Consider the following 20,893-nt stretch of genomic DNA (forward strand, 5'->3'; position numbering starts at 1 on the left):
GCTATTTTTTCCCACAATACAGCTAAATATTCACATTATTTCCACATTAAAAATCTTCCATAACTCCACGCGACCTATCAAATTAAATAAAAAACTCTTCAGCCCAGCAAACCAGGACAGCCACAAGATGACAGACTTCCTATCTAGACTTATCAACTGCCTCATCAACGCTGAAAAAAATCACAAGTCTCAGTACCAAGTTCCAGCTCAGTCCATAACAATAGCAGCAGGAGCAGCGACAATCATTGAGTGCTTACTTTGTTCTAAGGGCTTTATCTGTAACAAACTTATAAATATTAAATAGCTGTGTAGCTTTGGCCAATTTCCTCAAGCTTTCCTTAAGGTTTTCTTCTGCTATGCCCCATTCCCACCTATCAACATTCCACTCATCTTCAAAGTCACATCTGGGGTCACTGCCTTCATACCCCGCTCTCAGCCCAGCCTGCACTAGATGAGATTCCCCAGTTACTGATTGCTATTGTCTTGCGCTTGCACCTCTTGGGACACTTACTTTGTTTTGCCTCTCTTTGCACTTACTTATTTCTTATCTTCCACCCAATGTTGAGCGCAGGAGCTGTGTCTTACCTACCTGCATAACTCTTGTAGCTACTAAACAGGACCTTGCACTTGGAAGGTAACTTCTGACATTTCTTGAATTGAATGGAATTCAAAGAGCTCTGAATCTGACTTTCAGCTCTCCAGCTTACTGGCTGTGTGACCTTGGACAAATCACTTAATCTCTGTGTTGTTTCCTCAACTGTAAAGATGACAGGAGTATATGCCTTTTATAGTGCTGTTTTGAAGATTTGATAGCTAATGCACATAAGGCACTTAGAACAATGACTGGGACACACCATGAGTGTTCAGTAAGTGTTAACTATTATAAGTGTTAACCATCTTAAGTTCTCAACAGAGCAACCTTCTGTCTCATATGACACAGGAGCTCCTCCTCTCTTTCCTAGAGTCATGGGTCTTTTTGCATGTACAGAAGGAGTACAGTGGTTAAGTGTGAACTTTGAAGTTGATCTTGAATTTTGGCACTGCCACTTTCTAGCTGTGTGACCTTGGACATGTTACTGAACATCTCTGGGCACCATATGCAGTGTGGGAACCACAGTAGTACCTACTTCACTGGGCTGTTCCTTGGATTAAATGTTACACATCTTACCATTCTTCTCCCTCTCACCTACTCCAAAATCCCAAAATTTCTGGTGGGTACTATGTTTTTCAGCTCTTCGGAAGAGACTGTACCTCCACAGTGAAAAAATGCAAGAACACTGAAGTCAGACAGACTCAGACTGAAATCCCAGCTCCTCAGCATTTGTGATTATCAATTAGGAGAAGATGGACTGACGGTAGTGGCTGGCCCTGGAGTCTGAATCCTCTTTCTACAACAATTTTACTTTGTGATTTTCTGCAAGTTAGCTCTGCTTACTAGGCCTCAGTTTCCACAGCTATAAATTGGGACTACTGAGAGGTCCAAATGAGATAATCCTAGTAAAGAATTTAGCCCAGGGCCCAGCAGCTATAATCACTCATGAAATATTAGCATTTGCTATAATTGCTTAATCTAACTGCCAATTATACCTTTACTTAATCTGTTCTCCCTTAATTGTTTTACTTTCCAAGAAAGGCAACATTGGTGTTAGGCCCAGAGTTTGACTTGAGTTTAGGATAAGAATATGGACCACTGTTCTAAACCTTTTAGTTTTATCAGGTCATCTTCAACCCAAAGGGGACCTGAAGTACTTAGCTTCCTAGTACAAATTCCCTGCTTCAGTCTTATAGTCTTACTTACCCTTCTCTTTTCTTTAATCACAATTTTCCAACTTAGATGAAAACCCTGTCAGGGCTTACCAGAGGATCCAGGGTACTTCAGAGTGAGGTCCAACCCCACCACAGCCGCGCCAACGCCAGCAAAGCAGACGCCATCCTGGGAGGGCTGCCCAGCTTCTCCTTTCTGTCCTCCCGTCTGCACATGTGTTGTTATTTACAACATTTGGCAAAGCAAACCCATTTATTGACATTTTTACATCTCCTTCCATATGTTGAGCATACTTGCTTCTTCCTATAATGCTGGCTCCCAGCATGGCTCCTGATATGCTGTGCTGACGAGACAAATGGAACGTAATACCCTCAGACTCCCTCTCTCCCCTCTCTTCTCTCTCCCCACTCTTCTCTCTCTCTCTCCGCTAGATGTTCCAGAGCCTTGCTCACCTTTAATCAGCACTTTCTCAACTTGAGTGACTTCCTGAGTCTCACAGATTCTCATTGTCTCCAGCTGTGTTAAATCCGGAAGGCTGAGTGTTTTCATTCTCTCCTCCTTAACTTTCCTTGTTAGCACAATTTGCTCTTGATCTGAAAGTAAGTCACTGCCCCCAGCTGCTTCAGGTCACTTTTAAAACCCTTCCTTTCTTTTTATATCCATTTATTGAAGACGGTTTCTATCACACCTCTGTTTCTCCCTCAAATCTACAATTGTAATACCCTCAGGTTCCTACAGAAGCCAGGGTTGATTGTACTTCTGCATTGCCACCTCCCATCTAGATGGAGCTGTCTGCCCTTGGCCTGTTCAACCAAGGGCCACAACTGAGACACTGACACAGGGCTGGGCAGTTGTGGAAATAACTTCCAGTTTCTCTCACTATTGTCAGAGAGTCACAATTCAAGATGATCCGTAATTAATCTCCCACTTCTAGTGCCATGTGTTGTTTACAAGAAAGAGCTGACCCAGATTCTAGCCTAGAAAGAAAACAAACTGAAACCTTTATAAAGTCCTTTCTGGCCTGCTGCAATTGGGACCAGTTCACCACATCCCTCACCCCCTCCAGCAGCTGATCAATGGCTAGGGCTCGTGGAGGATGGACCCAGTCTTGGTCGTAAGGGTAGTAAGATTTCTGGGGAAAACCTACAAAGCATTTGGGGGAAGAAATTGAAGCAGTAGAGGAAAGAAGTAGGAACAGCTAGGTGATTTCGTTGATAATCCACCTTTTGAGAACTGGTAACTTAACTGTCCTGGCCTCCACACTGCTTTACAACAAAGACCATGCTAGAAACAAAGTGGGAAGAGGATGTATACCATCCTTCTACTTGTCCAAAAGAGCTGGTGGAATGCTTGTGCTATGTTATGAATGTGTCCCCTCCTAAATGTAGGTGTTGAAACTTAATGGCCAATGTGATGGTATTCAGAGGTGGGGCCTTTAAGAAGTAATTAGGTCATAAGGGCTTCTCCCCTCGTGAATGAGATTAAGGTACTTACAAAAGAGGCTTCACATAGCATTCAGCTAGCTTGCCCTTTGGCCACGTGAGGACATAGCATTCCTCCCTTGTGGAGGATACAGCAATAAGGCACCATCTTGCAAGCAGAGAACCACCCTCACCAGAGGACCGAACCTCGATCTTGGACTTCCTTGATCTTGGACACCTTGATCTTAGACTTCCCAGCCTTCAGAACTGTGAGAAAATTAATTTCTCTTCTTTTTAAATTGCCTCAGATATTTTAAAAATTGTCTGAGATATTTTGTTATAGCAGCACAAAATGAACTAAAACAACTTTAATGAACTGAAACCATCACAATAGACACCATGATAGTCAAGACAATGTCTTCGACAGTGCAGCCGACAGACTCCTGAGAAATACAACTAGAACATTATGAGGGGCCCATCTGGCATTCCAACAAGACCAATGGAAGCTATTTATATTAGAGGAGAGAACTAGGACCCCCTTTACCTTCCTACTCTTCTAACCAATGCTAGCACCATCCCATATATATAAAACTGGATAAACAGCCAACAACATTGAAGTGCCTTATTAAGATGTCAGAGATCAGTGTTCACCACTGGATTTATAAAACCTAGTTCAGTGCCAGGAATGGGGTGATATTAAAGATGAGAAACATTATATTAGGCTTGCTTGTCTTTTTGAGGAACTATTGCTATTTGTCTCTTTATATAGTTACTTAATAGGTCTACCTTTCAGATGTCAGTGACACATACAAAAATGTTCACTAAAGAAATCAAGCCAGTTTTCTATGTACCCTCTCTCTACCAGTTCACTTACTTTTCTCATTTTTTATATTTCTTAAAACTGGTTTTATTATTTTCCTTCTTCCAAATAGAACTATTGTTTTTTCACTTACAATGTACAATTACTTCAAATACTAAATATGAAACACTTAAAAATGTAATAAGGGTATGAGTCTTAAAAAGAAAGCAAGTTTAACTGACCACATAAACATGGTTTGCCCATGGCTTAGATGTGGCAAGGATGAAATCTGTCTTCATTGTGCATGGCTCAGTCTTTACTCATTTTTTCTTCTGGTGAATTCACCTCTCCTCATTCACCTCATTCACCACTCCACCAGAAGGCACAGATACCCTTCAGAGTATTTATACCCACCTATCAAAACCTGTGTAGTGTGGCTCTGGTATAGAGCATTTGCTATTTTATACACTTTATGTAGGGGTGGTGAGGAATATGTCTCTGATCAATAAGGAAGAAGGTGAGGCTGGTAAGGAAGAGAGAGTGTACAAGATGGGTTCAGAGGGAAAGCAGATGGCCAGGACATGTGGAGCCTTACAGGCCTTGGAGAGGACTTTTTGATTTTACTCTGAGATGGGAAGCCACTGGAAGAGTCTGAACAGAGGAGTTTCAGGAACTGACTTATGTTTTAAAATAATTTATCTGGCTGTTATCTGGAGAATAGACCAATGGAACAAGGCCAGAAGTAGGAACCTACTAAGAAACAATTGCAGTAATCTAGGTAGCAGATGATGGTGACACAGACCAAAGAGGTAGCAGTAGAAACAGAATCAGTAGGAACTTGAGTCTGGGTGTTTTTAATGTACACGAGGTATTTGCTGATGGATCAGATATGAGGTAGGAGAAGATTGAAGAGTAATACCAAGATTTTGGCCTGAGGACCTAGAAGCACAAAACTGCCATTTACTAAGGTGGAGTAGGCTGTGGCAGGAGCAAGTTCAGAGGGATGAAATCAGAAGTCTAGTTTAGGACATGCCATAAAGAATGCTATTATTCATCTAAGTAATGAGCAGTTGGTGCCATGAGTTCAGAGTTCAGGGGAGAGGGGAATAAAATAGATGACACTTATAGCCATGGGTCTGGATGAGTGAGTTTAGTGAGAGAAGAGGTCTAAGGCCTGAGCCCTGAAACACACCACAATTTTAGAGGAATAATAATAGTACCATTGCAAGGGGGTGTGTTATAGGGATTCAATTAGATAATACATGTAAAGCACTTAAAATAGTATAGGAACCTTCTTCAACAGTCAACAACCAGGTGCGTGTGCACACACACACACACTCACACAGTCCCCCTTACCTCTTACCACCTGCTAGCCCCTACCTCCCCTAGAGCAGCTATCCCAGGACTCAGCGACTTGCACCTGGTGGAATTCTTCCTCGCATTGTTCTGTAAGGAAGTGGGTGGAGAACAGGAAACCTTGTTCTCACTCTAAAGGCTACAAAAGGAAAAATAATCTTGCTTGTATTCCAACCTGGAATTCTGAGTATTTTTCCCACCACAACATAGCTTTTAAGATCTCTCAAATCAACACTCCTGCACTTTACATCAAGTACATCATGCATATGACAGGCTTTTGGGCCAGCCTGGGGATCTGGTCATAATTCGTGATGCTTCCTTGGAAAATATATCCCAAATTCCAAACAATGTAATGGAAACCCATATTCAAAAGGCTACAGATTGTCTCCTGACATAAAAGCACACATATAAATTCTAAAGATGGATGTATTGGGACTTCCTTTTAATAGCAATGGTCTGTAACATATCGCTATATTGTAGGTACCCAACTAAGACTAATAAAGTTGAGCAATAGTCCCTTTGTAGTGCCTGTGTTAGTTTAATCTCTGTCAAATCTCTCTGTGACTCTCTGCATCCCATTCCCCTGTGCTCAGCCAGGCAACGGAGAGGACAGTGAAGATGTTTAACTCCAGGATAAATCCCCCATGATGCTGTCTTTCTCCATCATAATGGAGAAAGACACAATTGCTGTACTGTAATTGTGTAGCTGCCTCTCTTCCCAACCTGCAAATGCAGATTGTCTACCTTGTTCACATTGTATCTCTAGAACTCAACATTGTACCAAGTATCTAGTACAGACTAAGCAGAATTTCTTGAATGATTGGGGAATCAAAACTCAATCTTAGTCTTAGATTCTAAGACATATAAGTCTTGAAAGAAGGAACTTGGAGGACATACCAACTGAGTTAAGCCAATCAGTCTGGGAAAGAGAGTACAGGAATACTGGAACTTTTTCTGAAGTAACAAGATCTAGGGATTTTCACCCAGAGAAGAGCTACTTAGGTTGGCTTCTGGTAGCTCAGAGCGAGAAAAAGTCCCTTCATGGGACTAACTCAGAATACCAAGCTTAAGCTCCAAATCTTGCTTTCCAGATAAGTGTAGTTTTTAATTTAAGTGACAATGTGATTTTCCTGGAGTCCACAGCCCTGAACTTTTAGAAGTCATGTTTCAGGACAGTTTGATTAGGTATATGCATGTATGTCTGTCTGTTTCTATAAATCATGTTTAAATGTACATATACACATTTATGTGGTCTCTTATTAATTTGCAAACTCTTAAAGCATACCAATGCTTTTCTCTCCTTTCTTTTACCACATACAATATCTTACGGTATACTGTTTGATACTCCATGATAATCAATTATGACTCTACCTTATAGCTTCTTAATATCAAGAATGGCATCACACACATACAGACACATGCACACACAAACACACACTCCTATCTCATACCTAGCATATAATAGGCATTCAGTAAATGTCTAGTGAACTGAATTGTTTAACTGGCTGTCTGTGCTATTTTTTTTGTTCTCTTCAAACAATAAACTATTATCTATAAATCACCAATAAAATATCAGAATTGTAATAGACTAGAGTCTTCCATTACCATCAGGAACCAAATGTCAATAACAGCAGCATATGAAACACATCAATGGCAGTGCTAGTCCAGTATATGCTCAGTGGGTTTATAACCTCAGTAGTATCTTCATAGAGAAAACTATGCATTATCCAAAACTAACTTGGGATTTTTTTAACCTGATAATTGTTAGATAAATCAATGACATATTTTGACTGTGGATAAGGGAAAGGCTGCTGATTATCATTCAGGTCTGAATAATATCCATGAATATTAAACCATTTTCCTCTGTCATTTTATTCTTAAGGGGCACTCTTCATATAAACTCTCAGGAAAGGAATGAGGGTACATTTATAAAACAGAGACAGTATTTTAACTTTTGAGTCTTACATATAAACTCACATATTTCTCTTTAAAATAATATATTGAGAAGCTACTATGTGCAAACTATCCTGATTCCTCTTAGATGATTCAGAGTTGGACAGAAGGACTCATCCTGAGTGGGTGGTGGAGGAGAGGCACTGTGATTATGCAGGGACACCCAGGCCCAGAATGGAGGTGGACATCAGAAGAAGAGGAGAATAGGCAGAGCTCTGGGGACTCAAACGAGAAAGGGATTTAGCTGGAGAAAGAATCAGGAAATGCTTCAGGAACAGGCAGAATTGGTGAATAGGTAGAGAGGAATGCAGCAGACATTTACAGAAAGGGTAGTGGGAGGTAGCTGGGGGTTGGAGAGAACATTCCAGGCTAAGGAAAATTATTGAGCAAATATATACAGAGGGGAGAGCTTACCGCATGTTAAAAGAACTACAGGAGTCCTGACTGACACATGAGGCGGTGGGGAGGCAGGGGGAAGCCATATTGCCATGTACCTTTCATGACATAAAATCTGTTTCTAGCTCAGTAGGTAAAGGCCAGCAATGAGGAATATTGTTGAAGCAACAGAGTGCTATTAATATCATAATAAATATTAACAAAATTCTCTAGCAGCTCAGTTAAGAGTTGGAGAGGGGCATATGGATAGAAGACCACCTAAGCAGCCATCAACAAGGTTCTGCAAGAAGTGAGTGATGGTACGTTTGGAATGGAAGAGACAGGTATGGATAGAGAAGTGGGAGAATTAGGAAAAACCTCCTCACAACAGCATAGTGAGTAGGTTTTGGGAAAGGAGGAAATCCTTTGGAATCATTGCTATGTGAAAGTTAGGGACGCTGAAGACTAAGAAATAACTTTGATCTCCAGATTGGAGTTCCGCTGACTTCAAAAGTTCAGTTCCAAAGGGGAGCAACAAAAGATAAATTGAACACAATTGGGGGTGAGTAGCTGGGAAAGAAACATAAGCAGCAGGTGGCATAGAAAAATGATATACCAATGCCCTACTGTACTCCAAGGGGAAAGTCAAGGCTTATTTTTTCTAGGTGAACGTTGTCTTACTGCTTTACTACTCACATTATTTTTTTCTAAATCAGGAAGTTGCTCTATGCATTTTTATGGATTTCCAAATATTTGTTGAAGTATTTTGTGACATTGTTCAATTTTTAAGAAATACTGGATTAAAATGAGTTTTTTTATTTTTCTGTATAAGAATATCCCAGAAGCTCTGAAGATGTTTCCTCTTGGTCTAGATTAATATCTGGAAGCCCTTTATTTCATTGAAGTTTATGTTAAAGCAATATTCAGAAAGTGCTCAGAAAGCCCTGACAAGCATCTGTGTCGTTCATTCTTGAGTAATCTCAAAACCTGCCTGAGAATACAGAGAGAGCTGCTCTTGGCTTTAGCATTCCAGCCTCCGCCCCCACCGCCCCTTTGTACTTAATATCATTATGCCCAAACTCGTTTTGTTCTAAATATTTCTTTTACCTCTGCTTCAGTCCATGTTCTGACAAAGAAGGGCCCCATTTGCCATGGGATGAACACAATTTGGGCCCACATTTCATCCCTGGAACCCAGCAGCACACATCTTAGAGGGAAGCTGATGACCAGCTGTTGATTTCTGGTCACTTGGAAATTAGGTTGGAGGTGATGTCCTTCTGCACATGACTCAGGGCTCTATGACTATTGGTTACGGAGAGGAGAAACCCTCTAATAGCTGCATGTTGCCATCCTCTGCATCAACAGCGGAAGCCATTGCTGTTTTCAAGAAATGCCCACTTGAGCAAGCTTCTGGTAGGTGAAAGTCATGCTCTCTAGGCTAATTTATTGGCCATACAGAGCAGCAATTCCATTTTTTAACTTCAGGTAGGCAGTGAATTGTTATGTCCATTGCAAAGCAGGGAGGAGGGAGGTAAGTGCTTATTGTAGAAAGGAGATATGAGCAGGCTGTGAGGAGATGAGCTGCTCCACCCTCTTCTCCAATGTCAAGACACTTGAAGGGAAGTGAAGAAGGATTTTCCAAGGCTTCAGTTCTTTCCAAACAAACAGAAAAGCTATAATTCCAATATTCTTTAGCTATTTCAACTTGAAATTATTTCCCTATAGTCACTTCTCTCCCTCCGCACAGGTTGGTTTCTGTATTATGTTAAGCAGAGCAGTTGAAATGCTGTACTCTCCAGCATCTGATGGTGACTGCTGCTTCCACCCTCATAGAGCACAGAATGGCTACTCGACTCTATGATCTAATACTGGAAGTCAGGAGTTATGTTTATTCATTCAAGAAACAATCATGGAGGGTCTACCATGCTCTTGATAAACAAAACAAAGCAAATCGAACAACCATGATCCCTGCCCTCACAGCTTTCAGGGTCAAATGGTGATGTCATGAATCACCCAAAATGGGTCTTCTTTCTCTTTTCCAGTGTTCATTTAACAGACATTCTCATGGACTCTTTTTTAAAGTTTGAAGCCAAAGATGGAACATGCAGGTGGACTAAGTAACACTGGTGAAGAAGGGGTAGTAGATAATGGGAATGCACTAGTGGGTGATGCTGGGAATAGTAATGCCTTTCATCTTTTGTCACCTAAGCTTTTATGCCATCTGACCCTCCACAAGCCTTATGAGATGACCAGGGCAGTTATTATAATCCCCATTTTACAGAGTAGAAAACTGAAGCTCAGTTGCTCAATGTCTCATAGCTAGCACAGCAGAATCAGAACGAGAATGAAGACCCCCTGAATCTTGATGTTTCCATCCCACTAGGCCAAAATAATGAAGGCAATATTTTTTGGTAAATTGGCATGCATGAAGTGAAACAAATAATCCATAAAGCTATGTAGCATTATTTTTATGGTTAGGTAAAAAATAATCCACTGAATATTAATAACATAATTAGAATGCTATCAACGGTCATCCAATCTATTCAAAAATTTCAATAATACTTCATGAGTGCTTGTTACATGCAAGATGCTTAGTCATGAAGGACATAGTGGTGAGTAACAAAACATGGTGCCAGCCCTCTTAGATAGAATCCTGAAGGTGGAAGTTTCTTTGTATCATGCTGTGATATTGTGATATAAAAGGAAACATATATTTTTGTCTTTGTCCAAGGTTCCTGGCTCACAGCTCCTGAAATCCTTGTAATGTCCTAAATGATTAGAGTGATAGGAGTAATAGGAGTATCTTTTGTGAAAATATTTTGTCTTTTGTTCTAGGTTTTTTAAACAGCTTACAGCAGTTACACGGCAAGAAAGATGAACGTGTCTTCTCTTACTCATTGCAAGCCCCTTTCAGTCAGGAGATTTTTGGAAAGCCCCTAGATAACTGCAAGATGAGGCGCTGGTTGCCAGGGTGAGCCAACTGTGAGATTAAAGGGTTAAAACTTTCGGTCCCCCAACTCTGACCTCAAAGGAAAAGAAAGGAACTGAAGGTTGGGTTGATCACCAGTGGTCAATCATGTACTCAATCATACCTGAATGATGAATCCTCCAAAAAAACATAAAAGAACAGAGTTTGGATTGCTTCCAGGTTCCTGAATACAAGCATGGGCCAGGAGGGTGGCACATCTCAACTTGCAGGGGGACAGAAGCTCCTGCATTTAGGGCCCTTCTAAACCTCACTCTATGTAACTCTTTATCTGGCTGTTCATCATGTCCTTTAGAATCCTCCCCTTCTGCCTCTCCAACTCTGGTACTTAATGATACATGGACTCTGTTGGTTTCTAACAGCTTATTTACCTGACATAAAAAGTGAAAAACAGAAAAGCAGGGGCAAAACATATGAGCTGATCCATTTTTAGGATAAAATTATTGGTGAGCTCTTCAAGGCTCAATTTATAAAAATGATAAAATTGAGTCTAACATTTTTGGGTAACACATAAAAGCTAGAATCAAATTGTATAAAAACCACAGATGTTGTGTGCTGATGCCTGGCTTTGAATTCCAGCTGTGCCACTTATCAGCTGTGGGGCTTTGGCAAGCTATTTAACTTCTTTGTGCCTCAGTTTCCTCATCTGTCAAATGTGGATGAAGATATTATGAGGATCAGATGTCATTTTATGAGTAAAATGTTTAAAGTAATACCTTGCACAAAATAGGTTCTAGATAAGTGTTACCTATTAATACAAATATTATTTACTGAAAAGAGATTTGCCAGACAATACACTCAGAGTTGTAACAAAGTATAAAAATAACGTCAAGTTACCAATTCCTACAAAAATCGATGCCATCCTTTTCTCCCCTCTGTCAGTTGAAGACCCAGCAAGGATGTAAGACACATCCATCTTGCCATCTCTAGGGTGGAAGTACCCTGGCAGAAGGCAGTATAATTAAAAGCAAACTCAGAGAAAGGAACAGAAAAGCTCCTACCATAAAATGGCTAACTCTAAGTATATGCAAATGTTTGATCAGCTGGTGGCTCAATCTTAAGGATGCCCTGAAAAGCTATCAAATACCTCTCTCACTGAAGGTGACAAAAGTAAGTATTCCCATAGTCTTTAACTAAGAATAGCTCTGCATGAAAGATGAGCATTAAAATAATAATCACAACTACCATTGGTCATTTTCATGAAATATTCCAAGGATGCTATGATGATTTCTTGCAAAGACTAGAAGATACAAAGAATGAAAGAGCTGGCAGCAACTCCAGTGATCATTTTGTCCAATACTTTAATGATGTAAACTAGAAAACTGAGGCCAAAGTGTTACTAAGGGAAAGCCCAATCTCTCACAAGAAAATCACAGCCCATCTAGCCCAGCTCTTTGAATTTCCCACTCCGTGAACCCAGTGATAATCTCTCTGTATCATGCAGGCTGTTGGGAAATAATAACAATGATAGTGATATAATAACAACAACAAACACCTATAACACAATTCTACATATTTTATTAAAATAGAAAACCTTTATTGAAATTGTAAATAACAGAAGAAAAGTACATTATGCACAGAAAAAAAAGTCCCCTCTTTTACAATATGGCCCTGGGCTATCCAGGATTGGCACTGCTCTTAAGCTAGCCTTTCCTTCCTGGTTTCCTCCTTCTTCACTCATAAGTCCCATCACATGTCTATGTCCACATGCTATACAATGAGCTTCTCCTCCCTTTCTATCAGACCTCACTGTCCTCCGTTCTAGTGCTCCAAAGTCTTACTGGAAATTCGTCATAAGCAACACCGAAGAACTAAGGATAAATATGCTGTCAGATACTACCTCCTCTTCCCATGTCTGCATTTAACAGGGACTTGCTTTTTCTTTACTCAAAAGTAACTAATGTAGTCATTTTGGACAGACTGAGAGATCTTTTAAGCCAGAAGCTTTTAAAATTCCAGTATATTGTCATTATCTTCTCTGCTTAAGTGAGGCTGGTACTACTTCCTAGCCCAAATTCACAAATCTTTATGGTGGTGATAAGAAAACGATTATGAACAATTGGCGATGTGCATACAACTGTGAGTTATCAGAATCAGGACAAAGGATGACAAAGAATCTACAAGCATCTTGACAGACAGGGCCAATTGAAGGTGCATTAGAGAACCTCAGCAATGGAGAGTTTCACCCAAGGTCAGACCTTTACTGTCCCAGATAATATTTACAGGTTCAAAGGAAATATCAATGACTTATCTCTCAAGAAAGACTTACAGTGGGCAGGCCAGACCCCTGATGGGTGTGAAATCATTTTTTTGCATCGAAGATTTTCATTAGGTATTGCAGAAAAATTCAGTATGCTCAATTTTGAAAAACTGAGTACAGAGCATCCTTTTCAGGAAAAACAATTTAGAATGCCTCCTTTCCCAATTTTGACTTACATGGCTTTTACTGTAATGATACTTAAATACATACAAACATAAAAATTCTTATAGTTTCGGCTCCTCTAAAATCATCAAATGCCAACTAAAAGTTTTAACCAAATACCCACAAAAGTGTAACACCAATTCCATTCAAATGAACATTTACTTAATATTCAGATGATGACGTTTTCCTAAAAGTAACCCTCCATTTTCATTATGGCTATGATATTGAAAACCTCAACACAGGTGTCTTGGGATTCGGAATGCTCCCACTACCTGCCGTGCAGTAGGGTCTGTCTCACATTTCTTTTTTTTTTTTTTTTTTTTTTTGAGATAGAGTCTCACTCTGTCACCCAGGCTAGAGTGCAGTGGCGTGAGCTCACTGCAACCTCTGCCTCCCGGGTTCAAGCAATTCTCCTGCCTCAGCCTCCTGAGTAGCTGGGACTACAGGCACTCACCTCCATGCCTGGCTAATTTTTGTATTTTTAGTAACGATGGGGTTTCACCATGTTGGGCAGGATGTTCTTGATCTCCTAACTTCATGATCTGCCCACCTCAGCCTCCCAAAGTGCTGGGATTACAGGTGTGAGCCACCGTGCCTGGCCACATTTCTTTATCCACAGCAAAACTAAACATACTGGACCAGTGTGCCACGCAGTCATATAGCCTTCACTTGAGGCAAATTACGTAAGTCCATTGTTCATTCCCATAAGCCCACGGCTACTAAAATAGCATTGGACAAACTGGATTGCAAATAAAAAACACAAATTCAGGCACCAAAACCATGCAGCAGTATTATTCATTATAAAGTGGGCCCCACAAATGCCTTTACAAATCCCACTTTGACAAAGAATGGTGGGCTGTGGTGACAAAGAGACCATTGGTGAGTCTGGGCTTCCCACTTATTACCAGTATAATTATAGGAGAGTAACTCAACCTTCCTGATCCTCAGTTTCCTTATCTAAAGAACAGCAGGATGAAAACAGAACTTACCTCACAGGTTTGTCGAGAGGACAATATGTGATAACATGTGGGGTCTTTAGCCAGTGCTTGGTGCTTAATAGGTCCTCAATAAATATCCACAATTATTCTTGTTCAGTTGCTTTGTATCCAAGTTCCACAAAAGAAGAAAGAATGCACTATCTTACCAAAACAGAAGCATTTCAAAATAATTTGAGTTTCAGACAGAAGAAGCATTTAATACGTCTGCCTATAAAAAATTCAGACACTGCTCTCAGTCATATCTGGTGCTTTGTTATGTCACAGAGATGTGGTACTAGGTCACATTCTGGAAGAAAGAAACCTATTCACCCACGCAAAATGAAACTAGACAAACTTATCATGTAGAGTTACTTTTTTTTTTTTTTTTTTTTTTGAGACGGAGTCTTCGATCTGTCACCCAGGCTGGAGTGCAGGGGCGCGATCTCAGCTCACTGCAAGCTCTGCCTCCCAGGTTCACGCCATTCTCCTGCCTCAGGCTCCTGAGTAGCTGAGATTACAGGCACCCATCACCACACCCAGCTGATTTTTTGTTTTAGTAGAGACAGGGTTTCACTGTGTTAGCCAGGATGGTCTGGATCTCCTGACCTAGTGATACGCCCGCCTCGGCCTCCCAAAGTGCTGGGATTACAGGCGTGAGCCACTGCGCCTGGCCACTTGTTTTTATAGTTAATAATTGTGTTAAGAGAACAAAGGCTTTAAAGACATTTGAAGGTGTTGATATCTTAAAGTTTGTGTTTCTGAATTATTTAGAATAAATATGATGGATAGTCAGTTCATTTTACCACTGACTGAGTGCCCGCCATATGCAAGCCATAGTGATGAGTGTAGCAGGGGCCATGGCGATGAATGAGTAGGTGCAGTCTTCATTCACCCTGGGGGCACTTATTGTCTACAGGGAGGTGTAGATAAACAAGTAAGAAACTTAAAGTCTACTGAACTCTAATTTCCCTAAAGATGGGGATTATGTCTTACTGGTTTTTATACCCTAGTGGTCAGCACACCTGATTCATAGTAGAGGTAAATGAATTAATGAAATATACGAGTGAATAAGATATATAGGTTATCTATGGATGTGCCATAAATGCAGGTTCAACAAAGAGTGATGGCTCTTCTGAGGGCTCAGGAATTGAAGAAATATAAAAGAGATGGAATTTGAAGAAAGACTTGAATTTCAAGAAATAGAGATGGGAGAAAATCCAATTATAATTTTATATAGTTGCAGTGTTCTCTAAATTGGTTCTCATTAGTAAAACAATTCTTACTCTGATTATTATTATATCTCACATTTCTATAACTCTTCATATCTGAAAATTGTATGCATTTGCTTCTTAGTTTGTTATTTGTTACAAAGACTTTTGATTTATTTATAAACAACTTGGTGGTGCATTATTTGTTAGAATAGGAAGCTGAAGAAGTAATATCTGGTCTCTTGCAGCTGTGTCTCAATTATTACTATTGGCCTCCTGGGGTTCTCTAATAAGTAACCATAAAAAGTCAATTTGCAACTAGGAAAAAAATGCATATATTTGGCAGCATTTACATTGCCATGATTGACAATAGATATGAATGACAGAAACCCTACAATTTGAGAATAACTTCATCTTGATATTAGCATAAACCAACCCTAGGATAAAGAAAGAGGTATAGGAATGGTGTGTTTAAGCAATGATTAGGATACTATAAAGGCTGCATATAAATATCTCAATAGGAAAAAATCTAAAAGCAAGAAGAGGCATAATTTTGGTACTTTGGAAAATCACTCAAAGGACTGGCTGATCCAAAAAGGAATAATAAAAACTGAGTAAAAAACACTTGGGGAAAAAACTGTTATCTTAAAGATAAGCTCTCACCAAACTAGATTATGAACCATTTCTAGATAAAGAACCATTTCTAGATAAAGAACCAAGGTTAGATGCTCATCAACTGACCTCAAATGACTAATACATTTTTTAATATTAAAAATAATATTAATTTAATATTAAAGGATATTAAATTTAATATCCTTTAGCTATGTGTATATATTCTGCCATCTGAATACCAGTCCCCTTTTTTGGAAAAGGAATAATATCTCTTTGTTTTCAAGCCCTAGGATCATTGAGAGAGGTGAGAGAAGAAGAATGAAAACAGAGGCTAAAGGTAAAGTCCCTAAATAGTGAAAGGGAGGATTCTGCCATGATCTGGGATTGTGTTTTTGGAAATGTGGCAGGAGTGCTGTTGTGGTCTGTTGGGAAATCCACCATGTCAGCCTCCCAGATAAATGGAAACGGGTCCCAAACACCAGTTAGGTAAAGGTCTCTAACCTGCATTATTATTTGGATTTTCTTTCCTGTAAGATATGCCCTTGAAAGTTATACTGTCATAAAATTACCTAGGATTAGTTTTCATGAATATCCATTAAGATATTTCTAATTTTACTCAGATAAAATAACCTTCTCATAGTATCACACCTTGGCTTGAACTGTAAGCCAATAGCCAGGAGAGGTTGTGAGGACATCATAATGGTTGAGCTAAGAGGAAGAGGCTAAATGAAGGGTAAAAAGCACCAAAAGCATGGCATATGTTTAATCTTTATCACCCAAGACAAAAGTCTTTTGATAAATAGTCATCTTTGTATAAGCATAAGATTTTAAAGGCTATTTTAAGGAACAAAACTGAAAGCATTATGAGGAGCTGCCACATTTGGGCATTCTACTTTTGGAGACCCTAAAGGTCATTCCATGAATCATACATGGTCATTCCCTTCAGTGCTTGCCATATGGCTTCCTGGGAGCTGTCTGGTAGGAAGGAGCACAGGGGAAACCGCTCACCTAGATTTCCCCACAAGCACACTGTGGACTGCCCCATGTCCCATGTAAGCTATCGAAAATTACACTAGACATAAGTGATCCCATCTAGAGACATTCTAAGTTTCTTAATGTCCTTAGTTTCCACTTTAATTATCTCAGCAGTTTTCATACAGCCTGAAGGAAGTAGTTGTTGGCTCGATGAAGGTAATTTAGATCCAGAGAAGCCACAGGAAGCTCTTCAGGTTTACCATTCCATCTCACCTCCACCTGGAGCTGACCCTTCCAAATCAGTCTGCATACACGTACGGGCTATGATAGCCCTCTTAACCTTCCAGAACAACAGACACTGAACCTCCCAGTGTGATTACAAACAGAATGGGAAGGAAATCTCCTCTCCCCACCCATGATATCTCAGGAGGCTGAAACCAAACCAGCATCCAGGGTGCAAGTCAAGAATCCCCACAGTGTTCATGTGTTGTGGCACTTAGACACAAGGTCAGAAGGTCAGCCTTTGAAAATCTGACTGAGCAAGTAATTCAACTCAGAGCATCACCTAAATGTCTCCTTGTCAAATTTTTTTTTGTTTACCTTGTCAAATTTTGAAGTGTAATGGGCAGAACAGAAGTCACCAAGAGACAGAGAAATAAGAAAATAAAAGCTACCAAAAAAACACATTTTGTGATATGCCAGTTGCTAAATATCTTTCCTGACCAAAATGTGACACTTTTTAAAATAAATACTTGCTCGTATGTCATAAAAGGTCAAATAAATATTAATGCCCACAGCAGGACAAAAGTAACATATTCACGAATTATTAGTTTTCACTTGTCAAGGCTAAGAAATTTTGCTGTTGAGCAAATAAAATTTTGTTTGAACCACCATTAATTTATCTGAATTTACACTGCTATTTCAAAATTCAGGTGCTGATATCTGTAATCAAATAAATAATTTCTTTCTTGATAAATTATTAAACCTCATAAGAGAAGTATAAACTGAGCATTAATTTGTCTTGGCCAGATACTGGAGTTTTAGCTTTAATAGTTACAGAAGTCAAAATAAATAATCAATTAAATTAATCTAGCCTGACTTTCAGACAAATTTATGGGGGAAAATAATTCAAATTGGCTGTTTACCTCAATAAATTGGTCAATATAATCAAAATACTATAATTGATATGGTAGCCTAATAGTAAATGTAGAGCCTTTTTTTCTTTGAAAAGACTAATTTGAATAGTCATCAAATTAGAAAAATGACCATTTAAGTGATTTTTAAGAAGATTCCAACGGTTATCTTAGTGATTTATTCAAAACGGTTTTCTCTGCGTCGTGTCTCATTGAGTAGGTGAACAAAGACCTGCCTGTCTGAAGCTTGCCCAAAAGCAGAAGGGGAGCTGGTCAAAACCAGCTAAAGCAACAACAGAACTAATGCAAATAAGTGCCCATATTTGCTGTCAATATCTTTCAGGATAACTTTTCAGGATTTATAAACTGTTTTTGCTGAATTGAGAAGCCCAGAAGAAGCAAACTGAAGCCGTTCTCACATAAGCAGAGTTTGTTCTATTCTACTTGGCATAAGTCCGCGTTAGCAGATCAGCAGGCTGTGATGACAGCTGTCAGCAGTCAGGTCTCACTGACGCTGCTGTATCCATGGGCCAGGCCACTGATAACAGAAACATCAGGAGAGAAGCCATCCACAGAAATCAACTTTCCTACAAACACTCATGTATGCTGAATCTACCAGATCCCCACCCATTCATCTTCAACTCCCTAAAAGAAAGCCTAACTTCCTTGAACCAATTGTTAGGCATGAATATTTCCAGGGTAGGGGCTATCTCTGGAAAGCACTAACACCATCAAGCCCTTATCTTCACCAAAAAGAGTGCTTACAAGAAGGACAGAGGTGACATCTGTATTCTCCTGCATTGCTTGTGGGAAAGTTCATTAGTATAACCCGCTAAAAAAACAATTAAAAGCAATGTCAGTATACAGAGAAAGCTTTAAGAAGGTCTATCTGTTTGAGCCAAAAGTTCCACTTCTAACAATCTGTCCTAAGAAAATAATCCAAAACATAGAAAAAAATTGTGCTCAAAGATGTTTATCAAGGTAGCATATATGATATCTTAAATAATTGGGAACCATCTGAATGTTCAACAATAGAGGAAAGTGTAAATGAATTACGATAAAATTATGCGTGGAAATGCTATGCAGCTAATGAGAAAAATATTCAAAAAGATTATTGGCTTCATATGAAAGTTATTTTAAATTTTCAGTGAAATGCACAGAATGCAAAATTCTGTACACAGTTATAATTCCATTTCTATAAAAATATGCATATAAAAAGTGAAAAGTACATCAATATGTTTATAGTAATTGTCAATTGCTCATGGTAATATGTGTTATTTTAATTCTCTCTTTTTATACTTTCCTGTGCTTTTCAAAGTTTTTCTAGAAAGCACATATGTCCAAGAAAAAAAAAACATTAAAACTTCAGGGCAGAGGGTCCCTGTTTTCCTGCTGAGTGGACATGCCTCAGCAGACACTGGAAAATATTTCTAGCCTTCACGAGCAGACTCCATGTTCTGCCTGTCACCCACACTTGATGTAAACCCTGATCATGACTCCTTCTTGCGCTCCACATCATGCCTATCCTTTCCTCGACCTTGGCTTTGACTTTCACCCTTCTCTGTTTATACTAAAACACCCCTCTGGCAATACCTCTTCTCTTCAAACCACAGTCTCCTTCCCCCTTCACCAGCTGGACCCAGTTCCATGTCCTGATCAGCCCTGGCCTGACCTAACCCACATTGGTACTGACAACAAATAAGTTACCCCCCAAAAAAACAAGCTATTTGTACCAAAGAACAGGGCAAGGAAATACAACATTCTTAATGCATTATATAAATGTATTTTATATGCATTGGACATCTTTCTTCTCACAGCCATGGTACTATACCAGGCCCACCTACAATTGATTTCTTGTTATCAGTAGGTCCCTATTGTGACAATCATCCTCAACATCTGTGCAGAGCATTCCATTTTTCTGTGCACATTCACAAACTCATAGTACATCACCCTCACACCTCTGTAAAGTGGGGACATTAGGTATTATTTTCCTAATTGTACAGATAAGAAAACTGCAACTCAGAGAACCGGCACTGAGTGGCTTATTCCCCCTGATCCTCAGGGTGTGCTTTTCTGTAAATAGTGATGATAATACCCACCTTGTGGAGTTGTTGTAAGGATTAAATGAGATAACGTATGTAGCATGCTGAGCAAAGCATCTGGAACAGGGGCAGCATTCAACAAATGCCAGTTCCTATGACTGTTAGGTCAATGGGAAGCTCAAGGTCACATAGCAGGGAAATGACAGCACCAGGATTCAGATCCAGGCTTTTTCATGCCAAGTCCATGCTCTTTATACTTCATTCCCAACACTGTATGAGAAGTACTAAGGCATGGTCCAAGTCTTCAGAGAAATTATAATATTTTGGAACAGGCAAATCTCAGTTACATGATATAATAAAGCAATTATTCCCACAAAGAACTAAGAAACAGTAATAAAATCTAGGACCTAGCTCTAAAATAATACATTTTTTGGGTCCAATAGCTACCATTACAATGTCTTTTTATGCATACATTCCAAAGCTTAGGATTCCAAAATTTCATCCCTTGTCTTACAGTAAGTTGAATATAGAAGATCAGATATGAAAATAAGGCTGTTTCCATCCATACTATAAAAAATATTTTCTGTGGGCATTCTGAACTGCAGAGAGTTTGAGCTGTATTTGGAAGCATTTCTTTAACTTCTGGGAAGCACCATTCATGGTCACTCACTTTATCATTTTTAAGGGATTTTTGAAGTTTCCATTGAGTTTAAAGCTGCTTCCATCTTTAAAAATATTCCTCAACTAATTAATTTAACTTACAGTATATGACACCTAGAGTTGGTAACAAGTGAAAAGACACAAGAACAGTGAACACTTTACAGGCAGAGGCAGAAAACTCTTCAGGAAGACAAAGCATATATCTGTGC

At 39.4% G+C, this 20,893-nt stretch overlaps 1 protein-coding gene across 3 annotated transcripts in view; it reads right to left on the reverse strand.

The window, feature by feature from the left end:
* Nucleotides 1-20,893, reverse strand: part of RCAN2 (regulator of calcineurin 2) — a 273,335-nt gene that overhangs the window by 247,497 nt on the left and 4,945 nt on the right. The window contains exon 1 of one of the 3 annotated variants that reach the window (XM_019029381.3): nt 14,067-14,282. The exons of the other annotated variants lie outside the window; for them this stretch is intronic. The gene's annotated coding sequence lies outside the window, so the exon portion shown is untranslated. Of the gene's footprint in view, nt 1-14,066; nt 14,283-20,893 lie in introns of those variants that run through there. 3 annotated transcript variants of the gene reach the window in all.

This window comes from Gorilla gorilla, chromosome 5 (assembly GCF_029281585.2).
Source record: "Gorilla gorilla gorilla isolate KB3781 chromosome 5, NHGRI_mGorGor1-v2.1_pri, whole genome shotgun sequence".
NCBI classification, from domain to species: Eukaryota; Metazoa; Chordata; class Mammalia; order Primates; family Hominidae; genus Gorilla; species Gorilla gorilla.